At 40.1% G+C, this 11,489-nt stretch overlaps 1 protein-coding gene across 1 annotated transcript in view; it reads right to left on the bottom strand.

Moving 5' to 3' along the window:
- oxr1a (oxidation resistance 1a) overlaps positions 1-10,239 on the bottom strand; it is a 251,348-nt gene extending 241,109 nt beyond the window's left edge. The window contains exon 1 of the mRNA XM_031322650.2: positions 10,016-10,239. The gene's annotated coding sequence lies outside the window, so the exon portion shown is untranslated. The remainder of the gene's footprint in view (positions 1-10,015) is intronic.
- Between the last annotated feature and the right edge of the window lie 1,250 nt (positions 10,240-11,489).

The raw sequence follows: 11,489 nt of genomic DNA on the forward strand, positions 1-11,489 counted from the left end.
TGTCCACATGTGAAACGCCATCTTCTGTGCATAACTTCAAAATATGTCGCACTGTAGCTCTATTAGGAGGCACATGCAATGAAAGGGTAGAAAAAATTAACCACTTAGAGAGATATTGACATGAGGGCCTAGCAACAAAGCCATTCCTTACACCAGGGGAACGATTCTCTTCTCTTGCTTGCTTGTACAATATAACATCATTCCAGTAGAGAACTACACAGCCCCATGAGATTACATTATGCCAAGAAAACTACTGAGGATCTCTTCTTCACAGTGCGCTGTTTTTACTCAAAATAACCCTCTGCTTTCCTGGGTTGATCTATTTCTGTCTGAGTGTTCCTGAGGATTCGATGTGCATCGAGGCTGCACATGATGATGACAATGGTGGGAAAAAAAAAAGAAAAGAAAAACCTCAGCTTTCCAGCAGAGTAGCTCATGGCAAGGTATGTACGGGAGCTAGAACACTGTCAGTTTGAGTTAAAGACATGTACACAGGCGGGTTGGGGGCCGCTCTCTGCTGAGTCACTTCACTGTGTGATATTGGGCTGGCAGAGACAAATGCCCATGGAGTTATCAGTCAAAAACGACCCCATCCCCTTGCTTTGATTCAATTAGCTTTCAAGCAGTGTCCCAAAGTAGAACCAAAGGCAATGTTCACTCAGCTTAAGTGATGGGTCCAAATCAGATTTCAGTTTGCTGACAGCATCGCCTTCTTCCCATCAAGTTATGCGACGCGGGTTTCGTGATGCATGTCATCTGACTGTCACATTATCACTCCATCCGCAAAGGGGGGACATGCACTCAGAACATGCCCTAAATTTACCCCGACGGCTATTGCGAATGATAAGTCCGGTCATTAAAGTAAAATTTGCAGATTTATCAGAAAGCGGCCCGGGCAGGGGTAAAAAAAACAGCAGAGCAGAGGACATGAGCGCAGATTCATCACTCGCCAACCAATTCGAGGGGAAACAGATTTCATCACTTTATGAAACACAGTGCGTCCGCCATCTTTTATCCTATCCAGATAGTCAGTGATTTGGGTTACATGGCCGGCCCTCTGATGCATCGTGGGCCAAGTAGACTGGGAGGAGACAGAAGAAGAGAGTGGATTGTTGCTATGCTTCAAGAAAAGGATGGTAGGAGGAGACGGTGGGTCACTGGGTTGGGTCCCTATGGCTTAGCATGGCAAATCCTCTGTAATCCTCCAACCAGTCCCATTGCGCTGTTTACTGTATGTAGGTAATGCTATTACGGGCCCACACCAAGCCTGCTCCACTACCATGTAAGCTACATCCTACAACTGCTACAGCCGTCCTCCACTATTGTTTACCTGCTTCTTTTTTTAAAAAGAGGACTGCTGAGGATGTTTATCCTCCGTAAATCTCTTCTGAGATTATCATCATTAGATGGTGGGATAACAGGGAGGGAGTCAGACAAAACAGATGAAAATCACAAAGAGATGGTAAGAAAACAAATCATTCCTCAGTGTACTGTATTTATACAAACCAAAGGGAGGGCTGGAGGGGGCTGCTTTATGGCCTGCAGTCTGGCTGCGTGATCCGTTTTCTTGTGATGCAAAGTAAAATCATTATGGAGAATTGCAGCTTCCAGATCAACACTCCTACATGTAAACATAAGTGGTTTTTTTAAGCAAAGCACACTGCTCATAAGTGGCACAAAAGCATTGTCCTGTCTGGGAATCTCTGGCACATCTTTGTAAACAATGTCTCAAGCCGGTGTGGAGCCATAAAGCAACATCATGGAAGAATGTGTTTCTTGGAAGCTTTAAAATTCATTTCAAGCTGGATTCCTAGAATTACATTACAACAGAAGGCAACCAATCACTGTGTCACTGCCCTTGTCATTATCTAATTACTTTCTTGTGGATTCAAGACCATCCCCTTCACTCTCTCGGTTTGTCTCTCTCCCTCTATCCATTGTTCCGCTACACCACACGTCTCTATCATTCCAAAAATTAAACATCACCAAAAAGTGGTCTCTGAAAAACTAATAATTGCCAAAGCTAATATAAAACTGAATACATTCCTTCATCTAGCAGTTTAATTGCTGGCACCAGGGCTGAATTGTAATGCACATGCAGCTGCTTGCCAAGACCGGAGTGCATTCATTTCACTACATTCAAAATGAATACCAGTAAGTCTTAAACAGATGGGATCATTTCAGGTAGCGCTGCAGTGATTACTCAAAATATCCCTCCACAGACAATTTAATTAAAAACTATTTTGATAACCAATTAAATGATTTAAGTGAATTTTTCAAGCAACATTTCTCAGGTTGCAACATTTCCAATGTGTGAAAAATATTCATACACTTGAATATCAAGTTCAACTCTGGGACATTTTAATTGATTGATGATGATTGATTTGATGTTTTATAGACCAAACAATTGATTAATTCATTGAAATAACTAATAGCAGTCCTAATTTCAGGTCTATGTGAAATGCATAGACTGTCTCTTTAAACAACGTGATATCATGACTTCGCGTAAACATACACACCACTTTCTTAAGCCAAGCGGCGTGTTATCTGTACGCATTTTGAGCTATATGCGTGTATGTGTACGCCAAAGAACGAGACGTTGCATTTGGAGCTATCCCCGTTTCCCACACAGACTAATGTGTGGCGGTGTGCCGCACTATCAGCACCGGCCGCCACACATTGCGTTTCGTTTTTAAATTATTTTTTTTTTAAACGCTATTTAAAACACGTTCTTCTGCATTTCCTTTACCTGCTCTCCTCTGTCACTTGTGTCACACACACACACACACACACGGTGTTTTGAGGTCAACGTCGCCTTCCAGGCAGCGCGGCAATGGTTATGTCAAAGAAGTTATGTTAGTGTTAAGGTGAGGGTTAGCTGCCTGTAAGGCGACATCGGAGGCTTAAAACACCATCGAGCCCACCGTGCACACAGCGTCTGTCTCCTTAAAGGAGAGAAGACGGCTGGCGAAATTCACAAGTTCACTTAAGGTTGTTATCCATCTCGTGAACTCCTTTACACAATCACACATTCACCGACCCGACTCTTAGCAAACAAGCGATTGCGCCTGCTTTAGAAAGTTAACTAGTCGCAAGTTTGCAGTAAAATGTAGTTGGGTTGTCGAGGTCAAAACACTATATGTAGCAGCTGTGAATCAAATAAACGTATTATAAATAATGTTATGTCATTTTTTACTCTTACACTGAATGTTTGCTGCTTCAATCCAGATGAGTATTGAAAAGTATTTTCCGTGACTGAAAAAGGCACGTGTTGAGGATGAGGAGCAGCCTGAACAGGAGGTATCAGTCTGAAACAGAGCTCAACCGTCCGACCAGTGGAATTAGTTATGTTATTAATTTGTTTACAATATTTTCAGGCTTCAACCAGTGAAAGACAGGGTCAGGGAGAGAGAGAGATAGATTCGTTAGACATTGAAGTAGGAGAGCATCCAACAGCGTGTCCTTAGTTTTTGATAGTTGACTGTTGTGACGAAGTACCCCCCCCGCCACAAATTGCTTTCTAATCTATGGGAAACACTGACCGTGTATGTCTATACCAGAACGGGACGTTGCATTTGGAGCTATCCACGTGTACAGCGGACGGGTTGGGTTCAGGAAAACAATAACGGGACAACAACGGCACGGTTCGGTTTAGGAAAAGAAGAACGGGGTTGGGTTTAGTGAAAGAAGAAAGCGACGGTTGGGTTTAGGAAATGTGACACGTGGGACACGAAGGAAACGTGACACACGGGACACGAAGGAAATGTGACACGATCCCCAGTCTCGTGGGTGAAAGTCCTGTGTTTGACCCATCCTCCACCCCGACCAACCTCCCTACGCAGATTTTCGACCTTTCATACTACTCGCTATGGCATAAATTGACACGCAGTCGCAAGGTAATGTAAGTCAATGGAGGCAAAACGGCGTTGATACACACGCTACAATGCGATTATGCATCTTGATAACACGCCAAAATGGCATACGAATTGGTGTATCATACATACGCCATTTCATGAGATCAGTCTGCTTTAAAAGTGATGTAAGGAATTCAAAATATTCCATAAATGTTGTTTTCCCTCATTTCAAAATATTTAATGAACCAAGTGAAGTTTTCATACTGTATACTTTTTCTGGCCCGTGAAATAGCACTTTAGGAGACTGAGCAACTGCAAGGTTCTTATGGAGCCTGAACAAAGTGCTTAACAGAGTCAAAACTTTGGCCCATGATCAGAGGGAAGGTAATTTTGGTTGCAGACAAACCCTCTTTTCTAGAGATTTATAATTTAAGATTAACGTTCTCATGTGGCATTACACAGCATGATTCGGCCTCAAATACTTATTCTTTTTCATCGCAACAGCTTCTATGAGTTTCAGTAGGGTTTAAACACGAATTAGAAGCAGCCAGTTACATAGGCAGATTTAGGGCTCCGTTTCCACCAGTGATGGCGGCTCCCTCTGGTCTGTTTGATTGAGCTCTTAAAGAACCATTGGAGAACCACATGTATTACGAATACATACAGTACTAATTCCTTAGGCTACGTTCACACATGGCGTCTTTTTTGACAAGAAAAAGTTGACTAGGGCGCTTTTGTAGTGAAAAAAAATGGCATTTTTTATTCCAAAAAGCAGCCAAGAGCATCTTTTGTTGCTATAACAGCTACTGCTACAGTATCCTAGCTAGAGAGCTATGTGGAGCAGTGCTAACGTTGGATAAAACAAAGCGGTGGAGCGAGCTAGAGAAAGAACAGAGAGAGAGAGAGAGTGGTGCTACTAGCGTTATATAAAACAAAGCGAGTTCCCTGTACAGGGGGGCACCCAGTCATACTGTATAAGCGTATAACTTGCTGTGCTCCCACTCAATTTTTTCTTTTTGTTATGAAAATGACAGGTCTGGCTATAGACCTTTTTCACGGCAGACATGTTGACATGTCATAGTAGGAAAAGCACAGGTGTATTCAAAACCATTAATGATGGCTGCGTTCCACTTAGGAGAGGTCCTGGTATTGTTCATGTTGACTCACTGAAATATCTTACTGGGACACTTGATGGAATTGAGCCATCGTTAAGGTTATCAATTTCAGCTGTGCTTTTCCTACTATGACAAGTCAACATGTCTGCTGTGAAAAAGGTCCATTCTGCTTGTCATTGGTCGGCTGTCAAAAAGGCACTTGACGTAGGGCGTTTTTTTCAGAAAAGTTGAACTTTTTTCAACTTCAAAAAGACGCTCCAAGCTGCAAAGAAGAAGTCTGCTGAGGAGTTTAGAAAAAGCACTCAGGACTTTTTGGAAAACACAATTTACTCCATAGGATTATAATATTAAAACAGACGCTGGCAGCTTCAAAAAAGACGCCAAGTGTGAACATAGCCTTACTGGCTACATGGCACTAATATAAAACAGAGAACCATTAAAGACTCAGAGTGAACATTACTCCATACATTACTCATGTCATTTTGACATAAAACTACAAAAGCAGCACATAGACACTATATAACCACCATGGAGCCTCTTATATCTGCATGGAACCACTCAGGATAATATGGAACCAGTAATTTACCTTCATGTAATGGAAGGTCAAATTGCATCAGCTCAATGTAAAAGCAGTTAGTACTGTCATAGGAAACACCTCAGTACAAAAATAGCAACAGCTTAAACACTTAAAACAAATTTTACACGAAGCATGTTTTCAGTAGGATTAGGCATTGAGAACTGGTTCCAACTTGGAATCGTTTTTTTATTGGAAGCGTTTGGAAAATTTAGTTTTGAATCCGATCATTGATTCCAAATTTAACACGCGCAACTGTGGGTTTTCCTGGGAGCCACCGTACTTCCAGGCACTTGATGTGTTGCAGCAATGGAGCACAGTCAGCGGCGCTCTAAAGTCTGGCTTTATTTTACATTGAAAAAGCCTGGTAAAACTGTAAATCACCATTAAATCAAAAAAAAAAAAAAAATATATATATATATATATATATATATATATATATATATATATAAAATATACCTTATCTGTGAAATAAGCATGTGACCCATTTTAAAGGACAAATCCGGCGCAAAATGAACCTAGGGGTTAATAACTCGTGTCTGAGTCGACCGTTCTCTGGGATATGTTTTCATGCTAATCGAATGTGACCAGTTTTAGCGCAAACCGCTAATTAGCTTATAACGCTAGTCGCCAGGGCACTGGTAAAGTTAAAAGAAATCTCTATTTCTATACCACTAACAAGGCTCAAAATATCACCACACTTCCACGGTAGCATAATGAGGGTCCCTGCATGTAAACCAAAGCATTGAGAACTTTGTAAGTGTACAGACAGTTTATTAAAAAGATAGTTTATAAAGACAGTACTGTTCACGTATACAGGCAGGCGCCATCTTGGGAAAACAGTCACGACCAGTCGAATGCTGTGCAATATATTTTAATAAACAGATATAATTCATGCATTTCCATGCAATTACATTTCACAAAACGTAATTCCTGTCGACCCATTGGGAAACCACGGACCATGGGAGATTTCAAGTGACAGTTCAGCTCACGTTGCACGGCGTTCGACTTGAAATAGCGATTTATTTTTACTTTACCAGTGCCCCGACGACTAGCATTATAAGCTAATTAGCGGTTTGCAATAAAACTGGTCACATTCGATTGCATGAAAACATATCCCAGAGAACGGTCAACTTTTGCGCCTGATTTCACCTTTAACTCCACCCCACAAAGAATCGGAATCAAGAATCGATAAGAACAGGAATCGAAAAGGAAGAATAGGAATTGGAATTAGAATTGTTAAAATCAAAATGATGCCCAACACAGTTTTCAGGAAACATTCTGCCCGGCAAAAAGGTACACCTGATGTTGGTAATTCAGTCTGTTAGATTCTCAGCTCTACCTGTAAGTCAGCTGTGTGTGTGTGTGTGTGTGTGTGTGTGTGTGTGTGTGTGCATTAATGAGGTTGCAGAGATAGATGCAGCTGTTAAAACACCACATGACTTCTAGGCCACCTCGATAAACATTCGAGCCTCATCGCTTACAGCTTCGGCTTATCAGCACGAAAACAAAGCATCAAAAGCACAGTTTGATGTACTTGAAATATATTTTATTAGAACTAATTCAATTTGTTTCTTTTTAAAATACCATGTATTTAGTCATATCTACTAAGTAAATATGGTTCATCAACATGAATCTCAATGCAGTAATCAATTGGTAACAGCAAGCTCTTACTCACGATAGCAGGGTGAAGGATTAATCAAAACCAGCAGGACCATGCATAATTTGATCATGAGAGTCATTTTTCAAGGGTGTGTGTGTGTGTGTGTGTGTGTGTGTGTGTGTGTGTGTGTGTGTGTGTGTGTGTGAGTGTGTGTGAGAATGGCAGCTTTTGTAACACAGGTGACTGTTCTTGTTTTCTCCAAAACGACAGGTTGTCAACAAGTGGATTTTTATATTATAAGATTTGCCCAAAAAGCCATTCGATGCCTACAGTATGGTTAGGGAAATTGCTCAGCATGTCAAATATTTTTTTTTTTTCAATGATACATTGTTTGAGTAGTTTTTCCAAGCAAAGAGCTATATTACCTTAGCCTGACATCGTCACACTCAGATTCTAGTCAGAACTTCCCGACCTCGAATGTTGTGGGCGGGGCTAAGTTCGGCTGGCATCCAGGCTAATATTACCTAGTTCCAGCTTCTCAATGGTAAATATGTGTTTATTTACTTTATTTTATATAATAGTATACTAAATATCATTTACATTTTTTTTTTTTTTTTTTACAGACAAAACAATTGATTGAGATAATACTTTGCAGATTAATCGACAATGAACAGTCGCAGCTCTAATTGAAGTAGCTCCTTTTTTAGAACATTTTAGCATGGATTCCAAATTAACAGAACCCTTGGTTGTAATCATGAAGAAAGTCTGTTTTCTAACTAATGTGGACCGTGTAAAATGACTCGAGCCATGGTGATCACAACTAATGGGACACATTTTCATCAGCATGTAACACTTCATTCCTCCATCTCATTTAGCTTCGAATGGTCCTTGAACATCTCACCGACCTAAAACAAACTACACAGTGGGGCTGGGTATCGTTCAAAAATATTCTCTACCGGTACCAATACTGTGATTTCGATACTGGTTCCTAAACAATACTTTTTTCTATACCAATTTTATAAACAAAAAGAAATTATGACATTACACATAATGGCACTTATCTTTTTATTTATTTTTCAGCTCCTACTACATGAGCCGTCTCTGTGTAACGTTTTTCCTGACAGACAGCCAATCACTAACATTATGAGATCTTGGTAGAATCATGCTGCATGCTTGTTGGCTCACTGACGCTGATGAGATTTACTCCTTTAGGTATTGAAATTTGGTCTTGAATGATGGATACTTCACAGGGAATTCGGTTGGTGCCTAAAAAGTATTGAATTCAGTACTAGGGCTGAACGATTTGGGAAAAAAAAAAAAATCTAATTGTGATTTGTCTGCCAGATATTGCGATTATGATTATGATTCGAGAGATAGAGATATATATATATATATATATATATATACACACACACAATGCTGTATCAACCCCCCCCTAGTACCCAGCCCTACTACAGCGTAGAGCCTGACCGATAAAGGATTTAAAAATCCGATATTCCGATATATCGGCGGATATACATAAAAAATTAATAAATCCAGAAACGCGTAGCAAACCATAAACAGATTTCCCTAACATTAGTTATTTATGAGTCCTCACTAAAATAATATGATAATGCAGTTTAAAAATAAACTTGTTTTATTGTCACAACAGAACAGAGGAACATCAAAATATATTAAAGTTCTGATAAATTAAATGTATAAAAATACAAACTTAAAACTTAAAAGGGTTAAACACGAGTGTTGCAAACAGGGAGGTTATAGAGCTCCCTCTGGAGGACAAACTATTCAACGCCAGCACATCATAACATGGTTGAAGGGTGTTTTGTCCGTTTATATTTTATTTTTTAAATATTCATTTATCGGCCATTATAAATGCCGATACCGATAGTTTAGAAAATGCCAAATATCGTCCGATAATATCAGCCCGCCGATATATCGGTCGGGCTCTACTACAGAGTGCATCAGCGAAGCCCAGAGTGTCTCTGGACAGTAATACAGCTCCTCACATGAACATGCTGACTCGGCTCTGGACCGATCTGTGTTATATTAGGATGTATAATGAGAGATTAAGGAGCCTGGACAATATCCAGGCCCTGGAGACACCTCATTCTAACCCTTTTGGGGCTGTACCTTATTGTATTACGCAATGTTGTAATAGGCTTAGCTATAACAACTCTGCTGGGGGTGGGTTTGGGTAACTCTGATGACTCACTTCATTAAGTCTCCCTACCTTAGAGCTTTCTAGTTGCTGATGAGTGAACTTTCCACACGCCCACATTAACACTGACCTCACATGGCATTTACAGTAGAGTAAAGGTAAACATCCACTCACAATACCAATTTATTGTAGACATGTCAGAGTTTACAATGGCCTTAATACAATTTCTCTCCCTCTCTCTCTCTCTTTTATATTTTGTAAAAAGTCTAAAGTGACCTTATCACACTTGCTATCTTTATTCTCCTCTAGTACTTTCCTATAACATAACTATAGGGAGTCCCCTGCTTACTTCTGATGGGGTATTTTTCCATTAAGCCTCTAAAAAACATATTACAGAACAGAGAAATGGCTCACACACGTTACTAGTAGGATGCTAAAGATAAAATGGTAAATACGCTACCTCTTGATAGTAGTTTGGGAACAATGATCCTCCACCGACCATTCACCTGAGTTCCACCTGCACTGTCTCAAAGCATCCCAAAACTAGTTTTAACCCACCCGGGCTCCTGAGCTGCACGCGCTGCACGGAAACACAACACTTTGCAAACATTAAACCTTTATGAGGAAACGACTTATCCGGCCATATCAAAAATATGAGCCGGCTGAATCGTTTCGGAAATAACAACAGAGTCGCTGCACACCACTACTTACTTTCAGAGGGATATGAGGCGAGGAGCCGCTTCACACTGGGACACACGGTGTTGAGAAGGCTTTCTTCATCAGGCGTGCGGCGTCGCGGGAATATGGAAACGTACACACCGGCAGACATGCGGAGTCATTTGACCTTCTCCCAATAGAAACTACCATCGGTGAGACGTAGGAGAGGGGAGGAGCGGACCATACCAAGCGGGCATCCCAGCCAGGCAAAGGGGGGTGGAGGGAGGGAGGGAGAGCTGTCATCCTGGGATGGACTGCAGGAATGTGAATGATACAGTAGTTGATGCAGTGAAGGATGGAAATAATTGTGATATTAGGTGGAAATAGAGTGAAATGCTGCAGCAGAGTGTAGCAATATGTATTAGCAATTCAATAACTAATGAACCTATATTCTGATAAGTGGTTTCACCCCCCCCCTGCTGTTTTTCCCATTAAAAGGTACTTTTAATTTCATGCTGAAACATAAACTATGCATGGAAGATTTACTATGTTTTAGTGAAGAGTGCTTATGTATTTGACCTATATCTATAAAATAAATATCTATAAATAAATAAATATCCCAGGTGCAATAATGTATATACACAAGTAGTCCTTTATCAAAACAATGTTTTTTTTCTGTGTGCAATAACATAATGTAAAAATTGCTCAGGTGCAATGTTTCCAGTGCACTTTTTCAATCCAACTTTATTTATCTTACATATTTTTTTGTAGAGCTGACTAAGAGCAATGCACAGATATTCCAATGTACCTGTACGACCCTGTACCTGTGCAAATGGCAATACACATATATTCTATTCTATTCTACCAGGAAGCCTCTTGATACATGATCTCTTCTACATGAGAGTCCTGTTCAAAATGGCCGTGTAGAGTAAACATATAGCCACATTAAAAATGTATAACATTCACATATACTGAAGCACCTTAACAAATGACCTGACAGGCATAGAGCTTGAATATTTAAAAGTTATAATCTTCATAAAACGTCATTAAAAAAAAGGTGTTTGAATCCTGTATGAGGGCAGCATTTCAAAAGGAAGTTTCTTTTGTAAAGGTTTCCAGGGTCTGTAAAAAATGCAGTTTTGCAAAGTCCAGAAGTGACTCTGTGAAGATTATTCATTTTTTTATGATCTGGTCTCATAGCTGTTTGTAAACAGGGAGTTTACTAAGAACTGATTTCAAAATAAAAAAAGGTATTGTTACGGCCTCCATTTAAAGAATCAAACCAAGGCTCAAAAGGGATTGAGAACATATAAAAAAGGATATAAAAGGATATAAAAAAGGATGCCAGACACAATGTTAACAATCAACCAACAAGCTTTATTAAATAATGCAAAAACATTCCCAAAAGTAGCAAACAAAAGAGAAACAAAAAGGGACTGGAGACCCCGGCCAAATAGAACAAAAGATGGGAAGACGCCAGACCAACCTCGCAATGGGCCGTCGCTCCCCGCGTCTCTAAATTACCTAA

The sequence above is a fragment of the Sander lucioperca genome, chromosome 10 (genome assembly GCF_008315115.2).
Source record: "Sander lucioperca isolate FBNREF2018 chromosome 10, SLUC_FBN_1.2, whole genome shotgun sequence".
Classification (NCBI taxonomy): Eukaryota; Metazoa; Chordata; class Actinopteri; order Perciformes; family Percidae; genus Sander; species Sander lucioperca.